The 20,452-nt window shown below is 40.0% G+C and overlaps 1 protein-coding gene across 4 annotated transcripts in view; it reads left to right on the top strand.

Moving 5' to 3' along the window:
* TRPM3 (transient receptor potential cation channel subfamily M member 3) overlaps positions 1–20,452 on the top strand; it is a 246,351-nt gene that overhangs the window by 34,695 nt on the left and 191,204 nt on the right. The gene's annotated exons all lie outside the window — the stretch shown is intronic.

Here is a 20,452-nt window from a genome sequence, read left to right as displayed (position 1 = left end):
GGCCCAGTGAGATTCAGGACATGGTCTCCACTGCCATCAGGCAGGGTTTGGCTGAAGGATTCCAACAAATCCTTAGGCCTTTAGAAAGGGCTCAGTCCCTTCTCCCGGCCTACTCCCATGTACCTTTTCTTCAAGGAGGCTCCCTTCCTCAGGAGCAAAGGGCCTATTCTACCCACTCACAGTGGGAAGACTACGAGGAAGGCGACCACACAATTCCATCTGAGCGTAGTCACTCTTCTGGATCGGATCGGGAGGAGGGGGAGATCTGGGACCCAAACTTTTCAGAAGAGTAAGATCTGCACCCAGATCAATCCCCCTCGGCCTCTGTCTTTAAACCAGCATTATTTAAAGCTCTCCTTAACAAGGCCCTGGTCACAACTCAGCTGTCTCCTGAGGAAGTGGCCCCTGAACCACAAGGGGAACCAGCTAGGTATGGAGATTCCCTTTTCTTGAAACCCATAGTTTCTTCAAACCCGTAGTTTCACCTCGCCTATTCCTGGACTTAGTCAAGGAACAGTGTTCCTCTCCTGCAGCTGGCCCTCGACCCTCGACCCATGACAGGTGATTTTACAATGTGGGACCTTCATTGGCTAATGCCTTGGCAGTGTCCTCCGTTGATGCTCCTGTTGTTGCCTCTTTCTCTTCTGGCATCCCCACTGAGCCAGAGGATGTTCTCAAGGCTGACGACAAGCGCTCCGAACAGAACCATCAAGCAGCTGCATGGGCTGTCCGGGCTTCGATGACTGCGTCCTTTTTCACAAGGTCCTCAATCTGTTGGATGCGCCAGCTACAAGTCCACATAACACTGTCCGACCTCAGGTCCCACCAGAACCTAAACAAGGTTATAGTGGCAGCGGAATTTACGGCAGATGCCACCCTTAACTCTGCCAAATTTGCTTCCAGGGCCATGGCCTCCTCAGTGGCAGTGAGAAGACTCCTATGGCTCTGGAATTGGCAGGCGGGATCTCACCGGAAATGGAAACTGGCTTCGTCTCCCTGTACAGGCAAGAAACTCTTTGGCGATGCACTAGAGCCATATCTCATCAAAACCAGGGACAAAAGGAAGGTGCTTTCCTCCATAGGAAAGAAGGCAGACTATTGCCCTCCCCCTTACTGTCCACCTCCTTTCCAAGCCGAGACTAACCCCCATTTTTCCAGACCACAGAGGTCATATCCCCAGCACCAGGAGCAGCGGCCCGAAGCATCCAGCAGACAACAACATCCTGCTGGTAAACAGCCCTTTTGTGGGAGAGGGGGTCATTCCTTCTGTCGCTCTAAGTAACCCCTCGTTCTCCCCACCGATCGGGGGTCGCTCCCCAGCACTCTGGAGGGGTCACCTGTTCAAGGAAGCGGACAAACTTCTACTCACCACAGACGCCAGTCTTTTGGGTTGGGCCCCCCCTATGGATGGCCAAATAGCACAGGGGATTTGGTCCCGTCCAGACAGGGCCTGCCCCATAAACTGGCTGGAGCTCAGAGCCATATCCCTGGCTCTGAGGCACTTCAGGACTGCGGTGACTGGAACCCATATATTAGTGTTGACGGACAACATGGCCACAAAGTCACATGTCAACAGGCAAGGGGGGACAAGATCCAGGGCCCTAATGAGGGAGGCTGAATGCCTCGGGCTGTGGGCAGAGAGGCACTTGTCAATCATAGTGGAGCACATCTCCAGGGTGGACAACTCCCAAGCCGACTGGCTCAGCTGGAGCTCAGTTGATCACTCAGAATGGCGCCTCCACCCATCCCTATTCCTAGACCTCTCCCTCAGGTTTGGGACTCCGGAGGTGGATCTCTTCCCCACGCCCCAAAATGCCCAAGTCAACAGGTTGTTCACCAGGTTTCCTTGTCAGGGAGCGGAGGAGACCAATGGTCTTCAGAGCAGATGGCCCAGGGGTCGCCTTTCCCCTTCTTCCCATCATTCCGGCAGTCATTTGGAAGATGTTGGAGGAACAGGCAGAACTAATTCTCCTAGCCCCCTATTGGCCAAGGAGACCCTGGTTTGCAGACCTGGTGAACCAGTCTATAGTATCTCCATGGAGGATTCCAGCCAACAAAATTTCCCTTCTGCAGGGAGTCCTGCTCCATCCAGATCCCCAGTGGCTCAAGCTGACCGTATGAGCGGCAGCAGATGAGAGAAGCTAATCTCTCAGAGAGTGTTATCCTCACCATCCAGGCATCTCGTAAACCAGGGGTGGGTTTCTACTGGTTCTGTCCACCTTTGTAGAACCGGTACCTCTGAAGAGCAGCAGAGCTCTTCTATGTCTGCTGATGTTTTTGCCCACCTGCCCACCTGGACTCTTACCTGACATTTATTTCCTGATTTTTTCAACTTCAGCTGCTGTGCAAGGCACAGCTGCAGTTAAAAAAGCAGGAAAAGAGGGCTTTTTCAAAGGCTGCTTCTCTGCACGCAACATGCTGATGACGATTTACAGGCACGAGCTGGGCAGCGTGCAGGGAAGCACATCGTAAATCACCGAACCTTGTAAATGACCAAACTGGTAGTTAACCCTGTCGGATCCCACCCCTGTCGTAAACCATCTACGACGCACATTTACAATGCCACCTGGAGGGTCTTTTGTCAGTGGTGTCTAAAGGAGGGTCTTTCCCCTACCTCAGCTCAGGTAGCAGAGGTTATCGGGTTTCTCCAAGAGGGCCTAGACAAGGGCCTAGCCCCTAACATTCTACGCTGCCAAATAGCAGCCCTTTCTTCAGTTCTCTCCTGGGACTCATTTCCTTCCTTATCTCACCATTCTTCTGTGAGAAGATTTTTAAAAGGGGCTTCAAACCTTCATCCCCCTGTAGTACACAAGTACCCTTCATGGGACCTTTCTAAGGTGCTCCAGGCTCTGACAGAACCACCATTCGAACCCCTTAGTAGGACAGTATCGCTACATTTCTTGACCCTGAAAGTGGTTTTTCTAGTAGCCATCACATCTGCTAGATGGGTGTCAGAACTAGCCGCCCTCTCATTCATAGGATCTGTGCACCTTTCATGACAATAGAGTTGTTCTCCGATTAGATCCCACCTTTATCCCGAAGGTCAATACCTGGTTCCACAGGTCCCAAGACATTGTGTTGCCAGATTTCTGCCCCCTTCCAACCACAACTAAGAGCGCAAATGGCACACCTTAGATGTTAGGAGAGCGCTTAGGATTTATCTCAAATGCACTTCTTCCTTTAGGAAAACTGAAGCTATGTTTGTCTCCTTTTCCCCATCTCACTTGGGGAACAAGGCCTCTCCTCCCACCATAAGCAGGTGGGTCAAGGCGTCCATTGCACAGGCCTACAAGGCCTTCGCTCTTCCGGTGCCTCAGAGTCTGTCCACGCACTCTACCAGAAGCGCTGTGACTTCAGCCGCCTGTGTCTCCCAGGCATCCCTGGAAGAGATCTGCAGAACAGCTACATGGGCATCCCCGTCATCCTTCATCAGACATTATCGTCTGGATTCCTTTGCCTCTGCAAGTGCGGCCTTTGGCAGATGGGTACTTCAGTGTATGGTTCCACAGTCGGAGTAATCAGCTGGACAAGGACCCTCCCGTGGACATGAAGGCTTTGGTATGTCCCATCCTGGGCTCTTGTAGCAGCATGGAGGAGAATGGGCGTTGGTAAACTTACCTGAGAACGCCCTTTCTTTCTATGCTGCTAGAGAGCCCAGCCCCTCCCTTGTTTCGTCTGGACTCGGGTAAGAATTATTAACACTCTAGATTCTGTTTGGCTTTCAGAGACACTCACTAAAATCTGTCAGGTATCTTCGCCAAAGCTGGGGTCACTCCCACAGGCTGTCTTTTTATACTAGACAGACCCAGCTTGATGATGTTATCAGGAGGAGTCATACCCATCCTGGGCTCTCTAGCAGCATAGATAGAAAGGGCGTTCTCAGGTAAATTTACCAACGCCCAGTCCAGTTGCCTCTTGAAAAAGCACCTTTGGGACAACCATGATCTGGATGACTAAGAATGTCCATAGACACCTTGGCAGATCATTTTCTCTCAGTCCTAGGAAGGAGCCAATGACAAAAACTGAAAAAGCCTGTCAAGAATATTACAAGGTCTTGTTCTGTCAGTGTCTGAGAATTGTATACAATTCAGCAAATGGAATACAAATCCCCAGATTGTCAAAGATGTGAGGGTGTTGAGTGCACGGGAGAGAAGAGATGGCAACAGAGCAACATCATCTACACTGAGTTCAACTCCTGATTCTGTGGAGTTTTTTCTCTAAAAGTGTCCAATTCTCTTGCAAATATAAGAATGGAAATGATGAAGAAATATGCCAAGTGATAATATGGCCTTGAAACCACAAAAGCTTCCATGGCGATTCAAGAATGGCAAATTCTTTTCTACACTTAATAATGAAAGCACATTTTACTTCCTTAAAACAGCTAACAGTCATGCTGCTTTTCAAATCACATTTGCTTTTAGATAGTGAAACAACTGTTATACTCTGATAAGACTATATAAAATCCAATTGTATCAGAAACCAAAAACTATGCAAACAGAGCTTTGTTCATTGAAAATTTGAATATTAATTTGGATTATCCATTTCCTTTAAAAATTATTGTGGTTTTTTTTTTTAAAAAAAAAAATAACTTTATATGTGTAGCTGAACAAAGAGCAGACACTATTGCTGGTTGCTGTTTATCACTCCAGTCATAATAATCATGTGTATATGTGTGTGTTCGTGTACATACAGAAATATAATCTATGTGTGCTTGGGTGTGCATCTCTGTCTGTGTATCTTTGGGCTTTTGAGCCTTTGAATCAGTTGACTGCTGGGGACACTCAACTGGCTCTCCATAACAATCATATAGAGATTAGTAACAGTTTCTGAGGAAATGGACAAAATCAAAAATTTCTTAGATGTTATCACAAGAAATGAGAAAAGCTGCAGAAGCATCTTGAAGTCTATTAAATTCAGACAGCCTGGCAGAGAATGTCTGCTTTAATTGATCCTGCTGATTTCTTGTGTCAGGGCAAGAACTGTAAGTGACCTGTCGGCTACCCTGCCAAGAATATTTTACAATCTAAACATATTTTACTTTCACTGGTGAAGAACGGGCTAAATTCAGGGCATGGAGACACAAGGAAATCATATCATATGAACTAACCATACTAAGATACTTTCTTATCTAATACTTCATACTGTCCTCTGTGTAATATTAATGTGTCCCACATTAATTATTATTCACAAAATTACTTTTGCTTACTTTTTATCAAACCACTATTCTATTATACTATCATAGACTAGACTGATAAATTTCAAATATTTCTTCAAAATGGTTTCATAATTTCACTTTACTTTAGCAGAATATTAGAACTGTCCAACATTATAACACAGCACCCTCCTCCTAAGAATGCAGGGATTTAGTATTGAAAACAGCTGCATGGCCTGAAGTTCAGGAAACACTGCCATAGAAGATAAAAAGTGATTCTTCAGAACATAAATCATGACCTAGATAACATCAGCTTCACTGACTTATTACAGGCAATGCTGATGTATGAAGTCACAGACAGAGTAGGCTGCAACATTTCTTTGTACATTTAAAGAGTTGGATAATCCAGAAAATGTCACCAATGCTAACATTAATGTTTCATTAACTCCAAATGCCCTAGACTTAATAAATAAGAAAAATCTTACATTAACTCAAATACAGACAACAGAGAATATATAGTAATGTTAGTGGTTACTAGACTATTGCTATATTGTTATGGAACAAGCACTTAGAAGTCAGCAAAGCCTCGTTATCTACCCCTCATCAGAAAATGAGTCAAATGCATCTATCCAAACCTTACACTCTTGTACAAAGTAATCAATTTCAAAAGGATGTCACATTGATTCAGTCTTGCAATATTGCATGAAGAGAGTTTTGGTGGGCCCCAAGGCCTCAAGACAACACTTCCATTTTAGCATCCAGACTCAAAGATGTTTTATTTGTTTGATATAACTTTAATTATAAACTGCTCTTCTTACAAGTGGCTTGGCTATCTGAAGACCCTTGATAGATTTATGGCATTCTCACTAAATGTTTTGCCGGTCCTTCAAAAAGGCAGATATCTAGAGGCCATCCTGCTTGTCCCTTTCCCCATCCAGTCTACAATCATGACATAATGCATCATGCATGCATTATGCAATGGCCCCAACAGTCAAGATTGGTAAAATACCTTATGTATTGATGAATGTTTACATACCATCCGTTCCCCCCAATCTTGTAAGGAACAATATGAAATATACATAAAAGAAATGAAATGTGCTTATTCACAACAGTGGTTACTGAAGACTTTAATTTTAGACTGGATGAGAACAGTAGCTTGTTCTATATTAATTTTCACTGCTCTTCTCCTCCCCTTACTGCAGGGGTGTCAAACTCGCGTCGTCATGTGACGTATCATGACTTATCCCCCTTTTGCTAAACTGGGTGTGGGCGTGGTCAGCGCATCACACATCTGGTCCGTGGGCCACAAGTTTAACAGCCCTGCCTTAGTGGAATGAATATTACTTCCTCTCCCCAAATAATGACAATTATTCTTATTTGACAATATAAGAAAAAATAGGGAATTCTGCTACGCAAACATCTGATGCGTTACTTTTATATTTTTGTCATAGTCTCTTCTCTTCTTGAAAGTCTCAAGTGATGATGCTCCCACAACTTCGAAGGGCAAGCTGTTCCATTGGTTGATTGTTCTCACTGTCAGAAAGTTTCTCCTTGCTTCCAGGTTAAATCTCTCCTTGTTCAGTTTCCATCCATTGTTCTTTGTCTGGCCTACGGGCGCTTTAGAAAATAGCTTGACCCCTTCCTCTCTGTGGCAGCCCCTCAAATATTGGAAGACTGCTATCATGTCTCCCCTGGTCCTTCTCTTCACTAGACTAGCCATGCCCAGTTCCTGTAACTGTTCTGCATATGTTTTAGTCTCCAGTCCCCTAATTATCCTGATTGCTTTTCTCTGTACTTTTTCTAGAGTCTCAACATCTTTTTTATAATGTGACCAAAACTGGATGCAGTACTCTAGGTGTATTCTATAGTGTCATAATACAGAATTATCTAACAATATACTTTTTGGGCCACGCCTATGATTTCTACAATTGATTGTACACTTATTTCAGCCAGCTTGCCAACTCATTTATTCATATTCAGCATTGCTAACCATGCTGACCGTGACCATTTTCATAAAAAGCTGTGTCTGAATTTTCTAGGAAATGTATTTTGCCTTAAGAAAGCAAACTTCTCAAATCAGAGCTGGAGATCTGATTCTCTTGTACAAGATGGTCTCTGAAAAAATATTACCCCTGCACTGAATTCAAAACACTTACTATATCTTTGTTCTACTCTATTAATCTCTGATATGTCAAGAAGCATCATGGAGCGTTATAATTGAATAGTGCAAGCACTGCAGCCAACATTAATTATCAGGAGCCCACAGAGAATTCAAGGTGTTATTTATTATTAAAAGACTGATTTGATATAGAAAGTATAAATATCATCAATGCATATTAAGAGACGATTTATCATCTTTCGCTTGGGAGTAATCTTCCACGCATCAGGGAAAAAGCATTCCCAGAGAGATTATGTGATACAAAATGCATTTAATTAGCTTTCCAAGCCTTTAACCATTGTTGGAGTGTCCAGTTCATTCCTGGATACCGGGAATTCAGCAGAGTCTTTCAACAAATTCTTTTCAGCAACTTGTTTAGGAAATACCCTCAGTATTTATTGCAATTTCTCAGATATTAAGTCTGTTCTGTCCAGGTTTCTCAAAAATGTTTTGAAGTGTTTTCATGTGTATCTAGTATTGTTCTTCATATGGATGCAGGCCTATTTAGTACATGGAATAATATCCTTGAATTTTGGCTACAATGTATTATTTTCCTTGATGGCTTAGCCACATGTTTATGTTGATCCCTTTATCACAAAATGGATTGGATGAGGAAAAGTTTCACCCACTCTGTCCTCATGCATTAATAACAATGGGATATAACCTCACCAGGAAGAACCTCAACCAAGAACTACTCAAAATTTCCACTACTGGTTCTCCAGAACTGGTCAGAACCTGGTGAATTCCACCTCTGATCCAGAGTTTCTGGGAGTCAGACAGTGTACCCCTTTAATTAAATGAATGAATAAATCTTAATCTAATTACCATACCAACATTTCAAAAAGATGTGATGCTTGTATCACTGCTGCAGTTCAGAGAATTGCATATAATATTTCTTACTGTGAGTCACTCAGTTGTGCTGTGAAGTGGACAGCCATACAAATTTTTAAATAATGAATGAATCAACACCTTTGTCACTTTAAATCAAAGCCATTGAAACAACGGCCCACATGCTTCTCTACTGTCAATCCTATCAAGAGCTGCAACTTAATTTTTCACACTTTTGTTAACCCAATACATAATTTGTTCCATAACTTTGGTTGCAACCTGATTTGGTCATGACCCGAACCTAATTTTGGAAATTTTGTGCTTACAAAAAAAATGGCACGGAAGGAGAAATCAGCTGCAAAAAATAAAAAAAATAAAAAATTGTGAATTTTTTGGTCAGAACCCGATTTGGTTGTGGTCAGAAGCATTCAATACAGCGTTCTACTGTATTCAGGTCTCAGTGATTCTTTTTATATCAATTATCATTCAGTTGATTGTGTGTTGGAAATTCCTAGACAGACTCTCTTATAAAGTTTCCATTGTTTTGTTTAATGTTTAACAAAAGTTTATTAGGAACAGTTTGACTTGCTGCAGGTTAGTTTGTTCACTTAAGCGTCTTGTGGAGCACAACTTCGGAAAACTAACAACAATGGAACTAGAAACTCAAACAAGTTTACTAATAACTGCTGTCCTCCTATTTATCTATTTTCAGGTATATTTATGGTCTTTGTTGAAGCCTTAATGCTAATATAAACCTAATTACTTTTGTTTAACCTTATTATTTATGCTTAAAGTTCAGACTTAGTCATAATTCAATCTAGATATGATGGAAATCTACTTGACACAGATAACTCAATGAGTAAAGCAATGTCTTCTCCTTAGGAGAAAGGATTACCAACTGTACACCGCAAAAAATTATCACTAGATCACTGTGCTGATCATGAATGAAATCAATTGATTGGATTCATTCGTTTATAGGAATAATGAGTGTTTCTCACTTTCAACCCTGTAACTATCTTACAAGCTCTTCAGAGTCAAAATCCTTTGGGAACACCTTAAGTTTGGCAAACTTGTGCATTAAATTTATAAAAATATAATTAAATAATTAAATCTGAAGGCTATTAAAAGTGTCCAAATAAAGGTTATTAATTGCCTTTACATTAAATAACCAGAAAAATATGTTCCAGAACATCAGGGTTATTATCCTGTGAAAAGATAATCTATTCCTATTCTTTTGTATTATCCATCATAGTAAGAAAGTGGAAATATCAGATTACCCTGAGATAGTTATATTTAGTTATATATGGTCAGCAGATGCTGAAGACAGAGAGTTAATTCCATAAATTCCTCTCTTCTTCCATTTTCTTATCATTTTCTTTTCAGCAGGGAAGTAATTAACTGTATATTTCTCTGCAGAATCTGTTCATGCATGCTAAATGAATGACACTAGGAAGAGATAATGGGAATTACAATAAATTACACTGGAAAACAAATTACTCAATACAACAATGCTTTAAAATTATGTAAGAATGTGTATAAATTATTTACACAAATTTACACATTGGTGTATAAATATTATTTTCTCTAATAATACAATCTATAAACATTCTGCTCCTAGTAATGAAAAAAAGGGGGGGGGGAAGGTTACTTGAACTCTTGGCTAACTACAGAAGGGCCTTGTTCCATATGCAAATGTACAATATGTTTGTAGATCTCTTTGATTGTGGATTTAACAGTCAATAATCATGCTAATTAGGACAAAAGCCACCAAATACAGAATTACAAGAGCCCTATCTAGGAAATATTTGGTGTCTCATGTCTGCAGTTCTGGCAATTCCCCTTTCTGTCATTAAATAACAAGGGAAAAAGAAATGAGAAAGGTGAATTGCCAAGATTGCAGATATGAGATACCAAAATGTTTCCTAGATAGGAGGGCTTTTGTAATTCTATAATTAATGGCTCAGTGGAATCCCAAGTAAGGAGTGCAGGAATACTCCAGAAGGAGTAGGAGGCAGAGGTGGGTATTCAGCAGGTTCTGACCAGTTCTGGAGAACCGGTAGCAGAAATTTTGAGTAGTTTGGAGAACCGGCAAATATCACCTCTGACTGGCCCCGCCCCCATCTATTCTCTGCTTCCCGAGTCCCAGCTGATTGGCTGGGTCTTCTTTTGTTGCCCTGCACAGGAGAATAGAGCTGGAAAGCAGGTTAGTGGGGTGGGGAGGGAATGGGATTTTGCAGTAAACTTCCCCCAGGAGTGGGGTGGGAATGGAGATTTTACAGTATCCTTCCCCTGCCACGCCCACCAAACCACGGCCACAGAACCACTAGTAAAAAAAAAATTAATCCCACCACTGGAAGGAGGCCTGGCCCACTTCCACATATGAAGCAGTCAATTTCGATCACACAACTGCAAAGGCACTGCAATAGCTATAATGTTAGGCACAAGCCATGTCCCTTCGTTCAGCGCTTTCAGAATTTCTAATGGTTATTGAATGAATGATTGCTAAGTGAAACTGTCTATACAAACAACCATTCAACGTTATGACATACCTTTCTGGGAGTGCTTATGATGTGGTTCCAAACATCTGACAACCACTACTATCCCCACAGTCACATGATCACAAATGTCAGTCCGCTTGGCAGCCAATGTGCATTTATGGCCATTTGCAGCATCCCACGGTCCTGTGACTGCATTTTATAACAGTTTTGCCCAAAACTGCCATTTATTTCCAGTTTTTGGCAAAACCAGCCCAAAGTCTAAGGGCCACAACGACAAAAGTCATAAAATCAGGTTGGTCACGTGGATGACTAATTTCAAGACCATTATGACTGCAATGGGCAAGACTTCATGATCTTCATCATAAACAAACCTTTTTAATCAATAATTTCCAAAATCAGCAGTTTGTTTTTATCAATTTTCAACAAAAATTCCATAAAAGGTTCCCACTCTTTCATAAAAGTTGTTATAGTTTCCTCTTTAATCAAACAAGTTAATTTAACCATTTCTTCAAACTCAGCAATCTGCACAGACCATTACTGGTGTTTCTATAGTCTTCCATCTTTCTGATTAAAAATATTTAATTTTTAAAACTCTCTGAATCACCATATATATGACTCCATTACCATAGTAAGAGACTATCATGTTTACCGATCAGATCGTGAAATTCGTAGAGGAGGTGGTGTTGCTATCTTCTATAAAAAGTCCTTACATCTAAAAAATATCCAAGTTACCCAGGAGCTTGCTCTTCCTGAGACTATCATCTGTGAACTATCCTTAAATATCACATTTCGATTCTTACTATGTTACAGAGCACCTGATTATGACATCGAACATGTAAACAAGCTAAATACACTACTAACATGGGCAGCATCCTGCCCACACGCTTTTATCTTTCTTGGTGACTTCAATCTACCTCATATTGACTGGACCCTAAATGAATGTACAACTGAACCCATACACGCAACCTTCTACAATGCTGTTACAAATCTGGGACTGGAACAACTAGTAACCAACAACACTAGACTTAACAACTGCCTCGATCTCATCTTCTACAATAGTTTGAATTTAATTTATGGAATACAAACTAAAGAACCCTTTCCAGCAGTGACCACAATATGATTGACTTTTGTCTCAACATACGCCCACACAAAAATCATCACAATGACGTAATCCCGAATTATAACTTCAAAAAGGCAACTATGATCTTATAGACAACGATCTCTCATCCCTTGATTGGCAATCTCTATTCACTGGATGCAATACCGTTGAAGACCATTACAACATATTTTTACTTGAAGTCAAAAGAGTCATCAAACTATATGTACCAACAACAACTCCCAAAACAGAAAAAAACAGATTACCCATAACAATAAGGAAACTTCAATCCAAAAAGAGATCACTCTGGCGGAAAAACAAATCTAGTCACGTTGCCAATTTCAAAAGCCGATACAAAAATTTATGCCACCAGATAAAGACTGAATGCACCAATTATCACATTAAACAAGAGGAAAACCTTCTATGCACCAATTCCAGCCATGCTTTTTACAATTTTGTAAACAACAAACTAAAAGACTGAAGGTCCATCCCACCCATGATAGGACCTAATGGTAAAGACTGCAACGACGACACCATTAAAGCCAACATCTTTAACACATTCTTCGGCTCAGTATTTGTAAACAGCAATGGATCATGCCCAGTATTTCCTAGCCCAGGGATCCCCAACCTTTTCGACGCCGCGGCCCGGTTCCGGTGTCAGCTGGGCGCCGCGGCCCGGTTCCGGCGTCAGCTGGGCGCCGCCATCTTTTTTGATGAAAAATCACTTCCGGTGACGTCACGAGTGATTTTTCGTCAAAAAAGGCGGCGCTAGCGCTCGGTGAGCTTTTCGGTAGAAATGGCTTTCTACCCGAAAAGCTCACGAAGCGCTGGCGCCGCCATCTTTTTGACGAAAAATTGCTTTTTTACCAAAAAGATGGCGGCGCCCAGCAACCAGCGGCCCGGTAAGGCTTTTTCCGCGGCCCGGTACCGGTCCGTGGACCGGCGGTTGGGGACCCCTGTCCTAGCCGACCCACAGACAACTACAATGATCTAATACATATCGATTTTACAGAAGACAATGTTGAAAAAGCGCTACACAATCTAAAACCATCTCTATCTATTGGACCAGATGGAATATGTGCCTACTTCTTAAAAAAGCTATCCACTGCCATAGCCGAACCTCTAAGCATAATCTTTGAAAAATCTTTCAGGACCAGCTCCTTGCCTAACCTATGGTCACAAGCCACGGTCATCCCCATTTTCAAAAAGGGAGACCCCAGCCTAGTTGAAAATTACAGACCAATCTCCTTATGCTGCGTCACCTGTAAAGTCATGGAATCAATTATTAACCAATCCATCATCCACCACTTAGAGACAAACAACCTACTCTCTAATAAACAATTTGGTTTCAGGAAAAAACTATCCTGTAATCTGCAACTTTTACACTGCAAAAACATATGGACTACACAACTCGATCAGGGCAAAGCAATAGACGCAATCTACATAGACTTCTGTAAAGCCTTTGATTCAGTGGTACATGACAAACGACTCCTAAAACTAAAATCTTATGGTATCTCTGGACAACTGCATAACTGGATAGAAGCATTCCTGTCAAACAGACAACAAATGGTCAAAATTGGGAGTAATGTTAGGGTTTGAGGATTAACCCCTAGCAGAGTATTGCAGCAGTAGTCAAACCAGGCAGCCAAAGGAGAGCGGAAGGGCCCCAGAGTATACACACACTGAACACAAACACTGTTTGTAGTTTAAATAGTTTTTAATCCAGTTAGAGTTTAAGCATTGTCATTCAGTCCATTAAGTCATTCACAGTATTTCCATCCAGTAAGACTCACTAGTATAGTCCAAGTTAAGAGTCCTTGCAATATCTTTATCAGCCGATAAAGATATCTTATCCTCCTCCGGTTTCACTCTCCAGAGAAACAAACGCTGGATATTCAGCAAACAGTAGCAAACAAAAACAGTTCAGTCACAGGCACTCACAGTCAGTAATCACAGTTAGTCACAGTAACACACAGTTACTCGCAGCAGCACACAGTTACAGTTACAGACAGATACAGCCAGTTCACAGTAAGCTTTCCAGCTTCTAATGCTTCCTTATATTGTAACTTCTAACCGCACCCTTAATCGGCTAATTGCCTGCTGCATTGTGCTTAAAGTGATAAGCACTTAAACCATGATATCTAAGTTTTATATATTTATTCACCCAAACCATATTTGGTATCAATGTTATACCTAACATACTCCCTTTGGGTGAAATAAATATATAATACCTTTACAATCTTATCCCATATTTTTCACAACTCTCCTGGTGCTTACTGGCACCTTGGGCTTTAGTAAAATTATCAGCTAAATTGTCCTCCGACAAACAGTACTCTAGCTGAATCATCTTACTTCTACAGATTGTCTCACGTTTAGGTATCTTAGATCTGTATGCTTGCACCTTGTTTTTACTCCAATATTTGTGGCCATTTGAATTGCTGCCTGATTATCTTCATGTATAATTATAGGATAATCTACAGTTATACCTATATCAATTAACATTTGTTTATACATTATTAATTCTGTACATAACAATGATAAACAGGAGAATTCTGCCTCCATAGTAGACAAACTTATATGCTGTTGTCTTATTGACTTCCAGCCTATTAATGTATTACCCAGCATTATGGCTGTTCCTGAAGTCGACTTTCTAGTGTCTCTTTCTGATGCAAAGCTAGCATCTGCATAAGCACTCAAAATTAAATCACCCTTTGGTTCTAAATACAATGAATAATTCATTGTCTTTTAAGATATCTTAATATCCTCTTAGCTGCAATCCAGTGTCTTTCACATGGTGCAGAATTGAATCTAGCCAACTGATTCACACAGTACGATATATCTGGTCTAGACCAATTACTAATATAACTCAAACTACCAATTAAAGATTGATAAATCACCTTATCAAACTCAGGACTTTGTTCATCATTGTTGCTAAACTCCTGACTCATTGGAGTCTTAGCTGGCTTACAAAGCTCCATCTTGTAATCTTTTAGCAATTTGCTTATCTTATCTTCCTGAGATATCTTAAAACCTTTCCGTGTTTTCTTTATATTCAAACCGAGATACTTCTTTATCTCCCTAATTGCTTGATCTTTATTCTCTTCCTAATGATGCTATTATTTTATTTGCTTCATCATTAGTTTCAGTTATCAATGCAATATCATCTGTGAATAGTAATAATAATGATACTTTCCCATTTGTCTCCTCTTAAACAGACATGGATCGGCTAAACCAGCTTTAAATCCTATATTGTCTAGTTCCTTTACAATATACTGGTTCCATTCATAGCCTGATTGTTTAAGACCATAGAGACTTTTCTTTAACAACCAACAATCATTATTATCCTTATTTTCACTTTTAATACCAACAGGTTTTTTCATATAAATAATATGTTTTAATGGGGCATGCAAGTAAGCAGTTTCCACATCTAAATGGTTAACTATATAGTTTTTACTAGCTGCCCACACTAAAGCTGCCTCTCAAGGTTGCTGCCTTAAGACTAGGTGCAAACACCTCATCATAGTCATTAGCATTCTGCCTAAAACCTTGGGCTACTAACCTTGCCTTATGGATTAAATTACCATCCTTATCTATTTTTACCTTAAATATCCATTTGCAGCCAATGGATTTCTTTCCTACAGGTAATTTGGCATTTTCATACACCTTCATATCACTTAATGAATTCAGTTCCTTATTCATTGCTGCATACCATCTTTCTTTTTCCTTATTAGGATACTTTTAATTTCTTCAACAGAATTAGGAACTTGATTAATCTGGCACACTGTGTTAGCCTGGTACCTATCAGGCGGTCTAGATATACGTGTAGTTCTTCTGGGAATTACAGGGCTTACAGGAGGACTTTGTTGAACTACTACCTGTTCATCTTCCTCATCCTGTTCAGCTATTGAATCTGTTTCTTCCTTTATGGGCACTATTTCATCCTGTATTTGTCTCTTTACTTTATTTTTAAAGTTACAGGGATAACTAATGGGATTTCTATAGGATTCAATAATTACATCTTTATTGGCATCCTGTTCTAATTTCTCCCATCCTTCATGTTCTAGAAATTGGGCACTAGCACTACATAACACTTTAGATGTGCCTTTCTCCCAAAATCTATATGCCCTATGGTTTGCCTGATAACCAACGAAGAAAAATCTTTAGCTCTATGTTGCCCTTTTTTCTGAGTTGTGCAGGAATATGCACCCATGCTGGTGCACCAAATGTGTGCAGGTAACTTAGATCAGGTTTCCTGCCATGCCATCTGGTAAATGGTATTTCACCTGTTGTTGTATTAACAACGTTGTTCAATATGTTATTAGCACACATTGTAGCCTCCCCCACAAAGAATCAGGTAACCCAGAATCATTTAACATTGTTCTAACCATTGCCTGTAGTGTTTGGCCTCTTCTTTCAATAAAAGCGTTATGTTCTGGCCTGTATGGAGCAGACTTCTATGCTCTATTCCAGCTATCTTAAGTCTGTTCTGGAATTTGTTATTAATAAATTCCGTGCCATTATCTGTCACCAGGGTTATCAGTTGTCGCTTAGACTTTCTTTCAGCAAACCTAAGCCAATTGAAAAATGTTGATATGTTTCAGTTTTGCTTTTCATTAAATAGCAAAACCCATATCTAGAATAATGATCCATAATGCTCAGTATATATCTAGCACCTCCCATACTGGGTTTCTTTGACCTATTATGTCTGCAAATACTACTTCTAAAGGTTCTTTTGTTTTGAAACTATTTAGCCTATTTGCAGGCAATACCTTGCTCTTATCTTCACAGCAAACATTACAACGCAAATATTTATCACAAGGTTTTAACCTTATTCCTTCAGATAACTCAACTGTACGCTTTAGCATTTTAAAATTTACATGCCCCAAACGCCTATGCAATAAATGGATACATTCTTCATGAGGCTTTATATTATTAAATACAGTTTGAGCCTCCCTTTCTTACTATTATCTAAGACATATAATGTTCCATTTAAAGCTGCAGTTACCCTTTTGTTATCTTTTTCAATTATGCAATTATTATCTTTAAAAGTAATTACATAACCTAATTTATCTAATACCCTTACTGAAAGCAAATTAAATTTTAGTTGCGGTACATACAACATTTTTATATCCTGGTTTATGTACGGACAACGCAAAACCTTGACCTTTCGCTTTCAGGTTCCAGCCATTTGCAAGAGATATATGTTGAGAGCTTGTAGACATTTTTATAAATTTTGTCTTATCTCTAGTGATGCAGTGGGATGCACCACTGTCAACCACCCATAAATTATTCTTCACATCAGAGTTGCTAAACGTGGCTAGTTCAAATGCTTTCTTTGGCTTTTTTACATTCTGGCTTTTTCTCTTTTGCAGAATCTTGCCAAATGTCCTCTGCCTCCACAATTAAAACACTTTTAATTGTGTATGCTGTTGAAGATAAATTCTCTTCTTCCAGGTGCTTTACTTTGCTTTGCTGGTTTCTTTCAAGCTTTGAAGATAATTTCTCTTCTTTCTTATCTTCTCTCAGCTCGTCACGCTCACGCCTTCTTCTGGCTTCTTCTAGTAGCCTGCCTGTTATGTCGGTTAATGAGAGGCTTTCTTTTGGCAATACCTCTAACGAAGTTACATAGTCATCATAGCTTTGATCTAATGAAGATAATATTATGTAGACTTGTTGCAGTTCATTAAATATAAGCTCTTTTTCTTGCAAATCTTGAAAAATGCTCTTCATACAGTTTAAATGAACTAACATATCTCCATTCCTCTGAAGATGCGTTCGAAAAGCTTCCGTGTAAGATTTATATGTGCTCCTACACTGTCCCGAACATAAATCTTCCTGAGGTTCTCCCAGCAGTTTGCAGCATTTTCTTCTCCACGAATATGGACAAGCTGCTGATCACAGAGAGTCAGTCCTATGATGCATAAAGCCTGCTCATTCTTCAGTTTAAAGTCTTGTAACTTTTCTTTATCATCATCATTAGCAGGATCCCAGCTACTCACATCTGGTGGGTTTGCTATAATGTCCCACAAACCTTCTCTACGTAGAAGTAAACTACATTTCATTGACCATGAAACATAGTTTGTTCCATCCAGCCTGGATATCATGGACAGTTGTGACAAATTTACTTGTGCCATTACTCTTCAGATATTTTGACTATTTTAAACTAATTAAAACAGTTTGTTTTTACAGTAATGTGCAACTCACACCAACTCTCTCTGCTATATCCTGGTTAGTTAGACTATGCTGCTGGGCCCATAACCAATGTTAGGGTTTGGGGATTAACCCCTAGCAGAGTATTGCAGCAGTAGTCAAACCAGGCAGCCAAAGGAGAGCGGAAGGGCCCCAGAGTATACACACACTGAACACAAACACTGTTTGTAGTTTAAATAGTTTTTAATCCAGTTAGAGTTTAAGCATTGTCATTCAGTCCATTAAGTCATTCACAGTATTTCCATCCAGTAAGACTCACTAGTATAGTCCAAGTTAAGAGTCCTTGCAATATCTTTATCAGCCGATAAAGATATCTTCTCCTCCTCTGGTTTCACTCTCCAGAGAAACAAACGCTGGATATTCAGCAAACAGTAGCAAACAAAAACAGTTCAGTCACAGGCACTCACAGTCAGTAATCACAGTTAGTCACAGTAACACACAGTTACTCGCAGCAGCACACAGTTACAGTTACAGACAGATACAGCCAGTTCACAGTAAGCTTTCCAGCTTCTAATGCTTCCTTATATTGTAACTTCTAACCGCACCCTTAATCGGCTAATTGCCTGCTGCATTGTGCTTAAAGTGATAAGCACTTAAACCATGATATCTAAGTTTTATATATTTATTCACCCAAACCATATTTGGTATCAATGTTATACCTAACAAGTGTCCTATCAAATTCTGTACCTGTCAATAATGGTGTCCCCCAAGGCAGTGTTCTAGGACCAACTCTCTTCATACACTACATAAATGACCTCTGTGATCATATTAAGAGCAACTGCGTTCTTTTCACTGATGATGTAAAGCTGTTCAATATCACAGACAATACTACTACCCTTCAAAAAGATCTTGACTATGTATCAGAATGGTCAAACAAATAGCAACTTCAAATCTCAACAAATAAATGCTCTGTCTTACATATTGGCAAAAAAAATCAGAAAATAAAATACAAGTGATTGAATAAATAAAATACAATACTTGAATAGTCAAGATCTTGTTGATGATCCAAGTTCTGTAAAGGACCTTGGAATACTCATCTCTAATGATTTAAGTGCTAGAGCCCACTGTAACTACATAGCCAAAAAGGTATTAAGAGTTGTTAACCTAATCCTACATAGCTTTTTCTCTGGTAATACACACTACTAACTGGAGCATACAAAACATTTGCTAGACCAATACTCGAATACAGCTCATCAGTCTGGAACCCACATTACGTATCTGATATTAGCACAGTTGAGAAAGTTGAGAAATATTTCACAAGAAGAGTTCTCCACTCCTCTACTCGTTGTAGAATACCTTATGCCACCAGACTTGAAATTCTAGACCTAGAAAACCTTGAATTACGCTGTCTTCGGTCTGATTTAAGTATGGTATATAAAATCATACATTGCAACGTCTTACCTGTCAATGAATACTTCAGCTTCAACCATAACAACACAAGAGCACACAATAGATACAAACTCAAGGTTAACCGCACCAAACTTGATTGCAGGAAATACGACTTCAGCAACAGAGTGGTCAATGTCTGGAATACTCTACCTGACTCTGTAGTTTCTTCCCCAAACCCCAAAAACTTTAACCTTAGACTGTCTACTATTGACCTCACCCCTTTCCTAAGAGGTCTGTAGGGGGCGTGCATAAGCGCACCAACGTGCCTACCGTCCCTGTCCTATTGTTTCTTTTATTTTTCTTATATGTACCCATTTCATGTATTCATAACTATGTATATACTTATACCTATTATCTTGTAAGCATTTGACAAATCAAATAAATAAAGAAAGAAATAAATATTTTGGTCCAATATCTTTTTGCACAATAAAACATTCCTTTATATTTTTCACATTTCCAGCAGTGATTAGCAATACTTTATATGGCTTAGACAGTTCCTCTGGTGTCATATACCAATGGTATATCATTTTTAAAAGAGTTTTCTTTTATCCTGTAAGGCAGTGTAATGACCCACCCTTTACACAATAGCCAGACCATGAAATCAACTCCACAGGATGGTTAAAACTACATAAAAACTGAATCTTGCAAGTCTGGTTGTGATATAATTATTTTACTTCCTTCCTATAGTTCAGTGAATTAAGAAAGTATTCCAAATGTTATGTGGACATTCTGACTTAAAAATGCTTTACCCCATTTTGCTAGGCAATAGCTTTTACATATCTCCATCAATGGTATCACCTTTACTCTCTACACATATACCTGGCTCTGAGTGACAACATTATGACTGAAACTTTAACTAAATAGAACATGGGTACTCAAATAGGAAACTTAGTTTAGAAGAGGGAACCAAAATCAACCCAATGCTTTTTGTCATATGATCCTTGCGGTAGTTGCCCTCCAGTCTCACAATTACCCAAGACTCAGCACACCTCCCATTGGAGCACTCCTGCCATAAAACAAAAAAATTATGTCAATTAAGTTGAAAAGCCACTTCCGGAACCAACACCATTTCCATCATCAAATTTCCTTCACTTGGTGATGGGTTGGAAACAAATATAGAT

Source organism: Notechis scutatus, chromosome 2 (assembly GCF_049901735.1).
Source record: "Notechis scutatus isolate UNSWTSFEM ecotype Mainland chromosome 2, rNotScu1.2, whole genome shotgun sequence".
In the NCBI taxonomy this organism is placed as follows: domain Eukaryota; kingdom Metazoa; phylum Chordata; class Lepidosauria; order Squamata; family Elapidae; genus Notechis; species Notechis scutatus.
The sequence above is the reverse complement of the archived record's forward strand: the minus strand, read 5'-3'. Positions and strand labels throughout refer to the sequence as shown.